At 42.9% G+C, this 9,754-nt stretch overlaps 1 protein-coding gene across 1 annotated transcript in view; it reads right to left on the reverse strand.

Annotated features, from left to right (window-relative positions):
* The window catches only part of HAS2 (hyaluronan synthase 2), a 41,268-nt gene extending 39,302 nt beyond the window's left edge, over positions 1 to 1,966 (reverse strand). The window contains exon 1 of the mRNA XM_087931684.1: positions 1,080 to 1,966. The gene's annotated coding sequence lies outside the window, so the exon portion shown is untranslated. The remainder of the gene's footprint in view (positions 1 to 1,079) is intronic.
* Between the last annotated feature and the right edge of the window lie 7,788 nt (positions 1,967 to 9,754).

Below are 9,754 nucleotides of genomic sequence, written 5' to 3' on the forward strand. Positions count from 1 at the left end.
GTATTCAGCTTTGTTCGGGTATTTTCCCACGTCATTATAGTTGTGCTTTTAAAGTTGTAGCAACGTTTCAGCAGAGTCTCATCTGCCATCATCATCAACTTTAAAAGCACAACTATAATGACGTGGGAAAATACCCGAACAAAGTGAATACCATATATATGTGTGTGTGTGTATGCTCCTATATATGCACGTGTATATATAGAGAGAGAGGTGTATGTGTGTGTATCACACACACACACACACTCCTATGCACGTGTGTGTGTGTGTGCATAGGAGTATATTAGGAGAAGGCAGGATAGAGAAGCGCTGAGCATTTTCACGGTCAGGTGCTGTTAAGAAGCAAGGCAGCGAGGCGCGATCCTGGGAGCTTTTCTGAGCTTTTTTTTTTTTTCCCAACGCCGGATTTGATCCTTCCCCCACCTATCGGTGCACCGGTTAAGTCTCGCCTCCGTGCAAACGAAAGGAGTCGGCGCAGGTATTTCCCCATTTAAACGGGGAGCTTGCAAGCTACCCCCGAAGAAAAGCCAGGAGAAACCCAAAACAAAACCAACGCTTCCAAGCCGCTTTAGCTTTCCAGAGAGCTCCGTCTCCTACCGGGGGGAAGCCACCGCGGTCTATAACTAAGCAGCAGCCGCCGCCGCGCTCAGGTCGTCAAAACGGACGCCGCGCCTCTCTCCTCGGGGCCAGGGGATCTGCTGGTCCTAACAAATGGTCCCTTGTTTCCACGGCGCTCATATTCCCGCCCCCCACCGGGAAGATCTCGCTTGTAGTGGATCGGGGTGGGGGGGAGAGAGAGACTTTCCTTGGCTCCCCTGTTCCCAGATCTCTTAACTTTTCCCTCCCCGGCGGGAGAACTCAGAACTTGGCAGAACTCAAAGGATGGTCCGGGGATCCACTCACACCTGGCCGCCTTTCTGGATCTTACACCGGGGGGAGATCTCCCGGGATCCAAGATCTCCTCGGGTGGGGTGGGGGTGGGGGCGGGGGCTTTTTGCTACTGAGGTGCTTTTTCCTCTCTACCCACCCCCGTCTCGTCCCAACCTCCCCGATGGAAGTAAGAGAACCCCAAATCTACTTACTCTCCCGGGACAGTTCTGGCGAGGCTGGCCGCAGCTCGCCTCCCCACCATGGAAAAGGGGCCAGCGGGAGGAGAGGGGTGGGGGGGGGGGCCGGGGCGGTTGCCTTCTCTGCCGGCTCGAGGACCCCACTTCCCCACAACCTCGGGAGCTCTCCTTCTTCCCCTTGCTCCTCCTCGCCCAAAGGGGTGGTTTGCAACCCGAGGTTAAGCGGCGGACCGATTCCTCGCGGCGCCCAAGTCCTCCAGGCGCCCGGAGCAAAAGTTGGCGAAAAGTTGAGACCGGCGTAGCATCTGGAGAACTTCGCGGCTCTTCCTGCGGCCAACGGACTCTGAATGGAGCGTCTATTTCGAGGTTCCACCAGCCGCGGCGACGACGGCGACGAATATTTTCCAGGCGTCTTTTTTTCGTTTTTTTTTTTTCCTTTTCTTCTTTTTAGCTTCTTTGCCCTTCTGGTCTTCTTCTTCTTCTTCTTCCTCCTGCTGCTGCTGCTTTCTCTCCCCTTTGCCCCTCGCTGCCTCCCTCTTGCCAAGACGGCCGATTCTGTGCCTCCTCCAACTTAAGGGGGTCTCTTTTTAAAACAAGGAGGCTGTTTTAATAGGGTGGAGAGAGGGAGGGAAGGAGGGGAGGGAGGAGGGAAGTCCTGCAAAGGGGTGGAGGGGGGGGGGTGGGAAAGAGAAAGAAGAAGGGGAAGAGAGGAAGGAGGAGGGGGGAAAGAGGGAGGTTTGGGGGGGACGGGACGGACTGCTCAGCAGCAGCAGCGTCCTTTCAAAGCCCTCCTCCCCTGCCCTAGCCACAGAAAACAGGCTACCGCAGGAAGGAAGAAGTTCTCCTTCAGTAGGAGGTCTTCAAATCATTCCTGGAGGTCCGAAGCTTGTCAGAGATGCTCTAGCGCAGGGGTGTCAAAGTCACCTCCACAGGGTGACATCACACGATGTACCCGGGATTGCAACCCCCTCCCCTTTGCTAATCAGGGTGTGGGCGTGGCCAGTGCGCGACGCATCCGGCCCACGGGCCATAAGTTTGACAGCCCTGCTCTAGTGCAGGGGGTCTCCAACCTTGGCAACTTTAAGCCTGGAGGACTTCAACTCCCAGAATTCCCCTGGGGGTTAGGGAATTCTGGGCGTTGAAGTCCTCCAGGCTTAAAGTTGCCAAGGTTGGAGACCCCCTGCTCTAGTGGATTCTGCCCTAGGGTTGGACTAGATGATCTCGAAGGCCCCTTTTCAACTTTCACTTTGTCTTGATTTTTAAGATAGGGAGACGGGGAGCGCATCTCTCCTATGACTTCTGATCCTGAATGGTGGCTTTTCCTCAGAGGATGTTGCTGGGTTTTTTTTTGTTCTCCAACACCGGGCAGCCTCCGTTCATAGAATAAATCGTATTCCACAAAGCTTACTTCAGTGCCCTATCCTATATTTCTAACCAACAATATCGGATTTACCGAGTAATATAAATGTGCGTTCATTACTTTGAGACTCCACTTCAATTCAAGCTGATGGAAAAGGTTTATTATTACCTTGTTGCCTTTTTCACAGCCACTTTGGGAAGAAGGTTGGGCTGAGCTGCTCATCAGCGAACTCTAGAGCTGAGTTTGAACTAGAACAGACACCTCCTGTGCAATTCTATCACCATTTCGGATTTTTTTTTTTTTGGTTGGCGTTGATTTAGTTAAGAGAAGTTGTATTATCATCCTCAGTTACAGCCAGGTAACAAAATTGGATTCCGTCTCATTGATTGACTTTTGGCCCAATTTGTGGAGATTTATTTGGGGAGTTTTTCTCTGGATAGCCAAATTTGAAGATGAATCGCCACCAGGTGGCACTGTTGAAAAACACAATAATCTAGCAATAAGTCCATATTTTGTCACTGGCACGGCTTATTTTTGTTAATATATGTAGATGGTGAGTCCAACTGAAAAACATGTATCAATTTGTGTCCCTTGAGGCTGAGCCAACTCAAGTCAGTGGCCAAGGCTCCTGAGCATGTGGTTCACTCTTAAATGTACATGAATCTTTTCTCTGACATTCCCTTTATTAGCATAAGGACAGACCCCTTGTACGATTCTCCAGGAGGGATTCAGAATAAATTATTACTTTCTTAGACATCTGCTGGTACTTCAAGCAGTTACTCCAAATGAGGTTTTACAGAGAGAGAATTGAATCAGTGTGTGACATTTTATTCCTTCCCTCTTAAAAAAAAAATCTGCAAGGTCAAAATTATGCAAGCATGCTGGAACTTAGATCTGACACAACCCAGATTTCCCTAGCCCAAAACTCTTATCTGCATTGAAACTTCACTTCCCAGAATTCTCAGGGTGCAGGGTTGTTCCAAGAAAGCTGGGAGTCGTAGTCCTAAAGCACCTGAAGAAATGTGGAAGGACTGAAGGTGGTGAGGTGTTCTCAGGGCAAACGGAACTGTTATTTAAACCCTGAGCAGGTATTTCCCCAGACTCAAAAGTTAGGTAGAAAAAAAAAAATCAAAGTTGTGATTTGGAGTTTTAGTGACAAAAGAAAAATAGCGATAGCTTCAACTCTGCCATAGTAGGCTTGTAGACAGATCTTCTGTTCAGTGGTGGGATTCAAATTTTTTTACTACAGGTTCTGTGGGTGTGGCTTGGTGGGCGTGGCAGGGGAAGGATACTGTAAAATCCCCATTCCCTCCCCACCCCACTAACCTGCTTTCCAGCTCCGTTCTCCTGTGCAGGGCAACAAAAGAAGACCCAGGTGATCAGCTGGGACTTGGGAGGTGGAGAATAGATGGGGGTAGGGCCAGTCAGAGGTGGTATTTGCCGGTTCTCCGAACTACTCAAAATTTCCGCTACCGGTTCTTCAGAACTGGTCAGAACCTGCTGAATGCCACCTCTGCTTCTGTGGGTGTGTAAGTTCTACTCTGTCTGCCATAAAATAATACACTTCTTCACACTGCATCTGTGAGCATTTGCATCTGGAGAATTGGTGATTATTGCCATGCCTGACATGACATCTGAAAGCCCTGATATATCTCTGATGCAACTAGTAATCAAAACTTGAGTTTATTTATTTCAATAGAAATAGCTGCCATCTCAAAATCATAACTATGGGCAGCCAACAATTAATAACACCACAATCATACATATATAATTGGCAACTGAGCTTTTCCAGGATTTTTGGCACCCCCAGGGGGATTGTGCAAAGTTGTTTAGATAGTGGGTGTGGTGTCACAGACCAAGCTCTGCCCCTTTTGTGCACATTGGGGGTACGGGCACTAAAATGGTGATGCTTATACCAGAAATGCCATTCGTGCCTCTTGCCAGCTTTGACTCTCATCTCATCTCAGGGATGCCACTGCATGAGACCATCTTTGTGAATTGTGTATGGAAGCCCAGTAAAGAGAAGATGACACAGATGAGAAGGAGGAAGAAAAAAAGGAAGGAGGAAGACAGCCGGTTAAATAATGGCAGGAGAATGAAAAGATCTCTATAGATGTGGAGTTTAGACTTCAGGGGCTCCATACTTCAAATATTGGAGAGAAGCTTAGTAGTCCTTGACTTGTGACCATTCCTCCACTGACTATTTGAAATTATGATCAAGTTATGAACAAAGTTACTTGAAGGTTACAGGACAATTAACATTTGGACCGCAAGTTTTCTGAACAGTTTTTATCCCAGAGCTATAATTGCACTTAACAATGAACTTAAGGAACACCATCAGTGAGCTGTTGGACAGTATTACTTGGTCTGTTGTGTAGATGCTTGTGTGTTTTTAGGGAGCAAGGAACTTTGGTGGGTGGGGGTATGTTTGGGGATTGTCATGTGTGTGTGCATGTTGGGTCTGGTCTCTGGGTATTATGTGAATTTCGTTGTATATGTATACTATGCATACATGTACAATTATTATTATTATTATTATTATTATTATTATTATTATTATTATTATTATTATTATTATTATTATTATTATTAAATTTTTAGTGAGATTCACAACCTTTGGGGCTGGTTGATAGCTCAACGGTCTGGTTGAGTCCTAACCAAGGATCTGGGAACTGTTCAGGTAGCGTTGGAGGATATAAGCTGTTCCAAGTAGGGTGGTTTTTTGTAGAATCACAGTATTCAAGTCTGATAAATTCAGAATTTACAGATAGTGAGGTAGCCCTTTAGGTATTGCTCCAAGGGCTCCAATTACAATTGGGTAACACATGATTTATTTTTCTAAAGTTGCTCAACTTCAATTTGTAAGTCCCGATACTTTTGTGATTTTTTTCTTGCTGCGTGTCTTCAATTTGTGCATCACCGGGTATTGCAATGTCATCATCATCATCATCATCATCCTCATTGCAATACTCCCTCAGTCATGTGATGAAAATTTGTGTGCTTGACCGTCTTCCAACTGCCCCCACTCAGCTATCTTCCCCTCATCCCACACTTCTGGATCCCAGATTCTTTGCACCTGCTTCCTACCCCACCCACCATACTGTGTTCTAGTTCTTTCCAAAATCACTTTTCTGAAAGAGCAATGCAACATCTGGCCTTCCTACGGAAGCTGCCTTGTGCCATTCTGGAAGTGGTAGCTATTCTCACAGTCTCTCACTATTTGGAAAATGATTTGAAGTTCACCCAGTGGTGGGATTCAGCTGGTTTGCACTGGTTCAGTAGAACTGGTACCTCATTTTTTTTGTTCTACGAACTGGTTAGATGTGTTCCGGAAAAACTATGTTTTCTGGAACACGTCTGCTTTTCGTTCATCTTCCTTCCAGGCAGGGAGAAAAAAGCCCATTTTTTTCATGAGAAGCTTGAATTGATTGATTGAACTTTTTTGTTTAGTCCCACAAACTTTTGTTTCTCTGCACATGACGGCAAGAAACGCAATGGAGAAATGTGACAGAGCTGGAAATCAGATAGGCAGAGAAATGCTTGGGAGAAGCGAGAGCAACTGAGTGCTGGTGGGTGGGGCAAGCTCTGTGGCACAGCACTGCACTACAATGGAGAAATGAGCAACAAAATGGCCGGTGTGAGGGAAGGAGGAAGCCGCTTTCCCTCTTTATTCACCCTGCTCCTCCTCCTTCTCTCATGCCAGCCACTCCGTTGCCCATTTTCCAATTGCAGCGCAGTGCCCAGGATTCACTTTGATAGCAGGGGGAGTAATTTAACAACCGGTTCTCCCAGGATCAGGTTGGTTATTGTGGGAGGCTCATCCGGCATGTGCGGCGGAGCTGGAGGACAGGAATGGACCACACCTCCTATGACAGCCAACCTGACTCTGGAAGAACTGAATCCCACCACAAGTCCTCCCATGTTAAAGTTGCTCACATTGAGAACGCTGCTCTATAGCATGAGGGCATACAGCGATGCCAGCTGTTCTCATGCCAGTAAGGATGGGACCTATGAACTGTTTGTCTTGGATTAGTTCAGGTTGTCCAGATCTTCAGGAATCATAGAATTCTTTATAGAATTTTTTATTGGCCAACTGTGGTTGGACACACAAGGAATTTGTCTCGGTACAAATGCTTTCAGTGTACATAAAAGAAAATACACATTCGTCAAGAGTCAAGAATCATAAGGTACAACATTTAATAATAATGTGCTAAAGGACATGATGCAAAACAAATGAATTGCTGAAACTGCTTCTGATGATAACACCTTCCTTGAAGGCCTCTGTTGAATATTTGTGGCCATTCTCTATAATCTGCCTGCAATCTATTTGTGAGTGGTGATTTTACCTTGACTCAGAAGATAGGAAAGTGCAGTAAATAACTTGCAAACAGTGAAAACTAGAGAATGGCAAAATAAGAGAGATATAAGAAGATGTGTAGCATATGCACTGTCCTGGATAGACCCAATGCATAATCTGGGTGTCCTCCTATATGCATAATCCATGCTTAATTAGCAGTTGGGAGGTGTGGCTAGGAGGGATTGGCACAAGTTCGTCTTTTGCATGAATTATGCCTTTCCCTGAATTGGCAAGCCTAGATAGAGATAGATGGATAGATGGACAGACAGATAGACAGAGATAGATAGATAGATAGATAGATAGATAGATAGATAGATAGATAGATAGATAGATACACACACACACACACACACACAGAGAGAGAGAGAGAGAGAGAGAGAGAGAGAGAGAGACAGAAAGATATAGACAGTTAGATATTGATAATAAGTAGGGATAGATAAATAGAATAATTTCAGAGCATTAACTAATTTCTTACAGCAAATTATAACAATAGCAACATCATTGTAAGTGTTTTGTTCTTCCTTAAAGTGTCCCACATTTATTTAGGTGCAAGCTAATTTATTAGTCTTTAAGCTTCATGGTGTCCTCTAGATACTTTCCTAAATTCCCAGATTGGTGTCTGAATGACCAGTGATGGCATTCAGTGAATAATCACAAAGTTCAGCTGGGAGAGTTGATGCACTAGATTAAAAAAAAAAGATCAGTCATCACAAATTACTTACTTAAACATGATTTAGATTGCGGCTAGGATTGTATTTGCTAAGAACTGGAAGAGTGAGAAAACTCCATCAGAAGAAGAAATTATTAAGAAAATATTGGATTGTGCTGAAATGAGTAAATTGACATTTGAAATCAGAGAACAAGAAGATAAACAATTTTATGAAGTTTGGGATCTTTTTTATCAATGGTTAGATAATAAAACATAATGATAGAATATTCGATTTAGCATAAAAAAAATTTTTTTTTTCTTCTTGATATTATCTTTATAAACCATTACCAAGGTAGATTTGGTATGATCTTATGATTCATTGCAAAATAAATAAAGCAAATTATAGTTATCTCGTTAAAATATGAATTAACAAAATTACAAATGGTTTTTTTTTAGTGATGATATTAGGTTATACAATTATTGATTGATAATATGAGCTATTATGTAATATAATTATACTAGTGACTAGGAAATGGATGCACAAAAAAAAAGTGGTAAACCAATCGATGCACTGTATGCAAATTTATGAAGAAGGATATTTTTATGTTTTTTGTGTTATGTTTATGTTTATTTTGTTATGTATGCTTATGCTTGTTATTAAAAAAAATTATTTAAAAAAAAACATGATTTAGATTGGATTACAGAGATAAATTCGTGAGAAAGGTCTGTAGACAGTTACTAGAGGAGAACAAATGCAGCAGAACTAAAGCCAGAGAATTTGAAGGTGGCAAAAAAAAGCAGAATGCAGCAATATAATTCTATATTTATATAATGGTGGAACACAGATCCTCCACCATAGGGCATGTAGTCTTGAAATTTGAGCCAGGAGATTAATAAACAACCTGCTCTCTAATAAACAATTTGGTTTCAGGAAAAAAATATCATGTAATCTGCAACTCTTACACTGCAAAAACATATGGACTACACAACTCGATCAGGGCAAACCAATAGACACAATCTACATGGACAAAGGAAAGCCTTTGATTTAGTGGTACATGACAAACTACTCCTAAAACTAAAATCTTACTGTATCTCTGGACACCTGCATAACTGGATAGAAGCACTCCTGTCAAACAGACAACAAATGGTCAAAATTGGGAGCGTCCTATCAAATTCTGTACCTGTCAACACTGGTGTACCCCAGGGCAATGTTCTAGGACCAACTCTCTTCATGCTCTACATAAATGACCTCTGTGATCATATTAAGAGCAACTGCGTTCTCTTTGCTGATGATGTAAAGCTGTTCAACACCACAGACAATACTGCTACCCTTCAAAAAGACCTCGACTATGTATCAGAATGGTCAAACAAATGGCAACTTCAAATCTCAACAAATAAATGCTCTGTCCTACATATTGGTGAAAAAAATCAGAAAATAAAATACAGGCTGAATAGTCAAGACCTTGCTGATGATCCAAACTCTGTCAAGGATCTTGGAGTACTCATCTCTAATGATCTAAGTGCTAGAGCCCACTGTAACTACATAGCCAAAAAGGCATTAAGAGTTGTTAACCTAATCTTACATAGCTTTTTCTCTGGTAATATTACACTACTAACTAGAGCATACAAAACATTTGCTAGACCAATACTTGAATACAGCTCATCAGTCTGGAACCCACATTACGTATCTGATATTAACACAGTTGAGAAAATCCAGAAATATTTCACAAGAAGAGTTCTCCGCTTCTCTACTCGTTGCAGAATACCTTATGCCACCAGATTCGAAATTCTAGACCTAGAAAATCTAGAACTATGCCGCCTTCAGTCTGATCTAAATATAGTATATAAAATCATACATTGCAATGTCCTACCTGTCAGTGAATACTTCAGCTTCAACCATAACAATACAAGAGCAAACAATAGATACAAACTCAAGGTTAATCTCACCAAACTTGATTGCAGGAAATACGACTTCAGCAACAGAGTGGTCAATGTCTGGAATACTCTACCTGACTCTGTGGTTTCTTCCCCAAACCTCAAAAACTTTAACTTTGGACTGTGCACTATTGACCTCACCCCTTTCCTAAGAGGTCTGTAGGGGGTGTGCATAAGCGTACCAACGTGCCTACCATCTCTGTCCTATTGTTTCTTTTCTTTTCTTTTTTATTTTTCTTATATGTATTCATGTATTCATAACTATGTTTTTACTTATACCTATTATCTTGTAAACAATTGACAAAAAATAAATAAATAAAATAAAAAATAAAATAAACTAGAAGTGGCACAAGGATGAGTCCAGCTTTAAAGCATTTGTAACGCTTAAA

Source organism: Pseudonaja textilis, chromosome 3, assembly GCF_049901715.1.
Source record: "Pseudonaja textilis isolate UNSWEBS1 chromosome 3, rPseTex1.2, whole genome shotgun sequence".
NCBI lineage: Eukaryota > Metazoa > Chordata > Lepidosauria > Squamata > Elapidae > Pseudonaja > Pseudonaja textilis.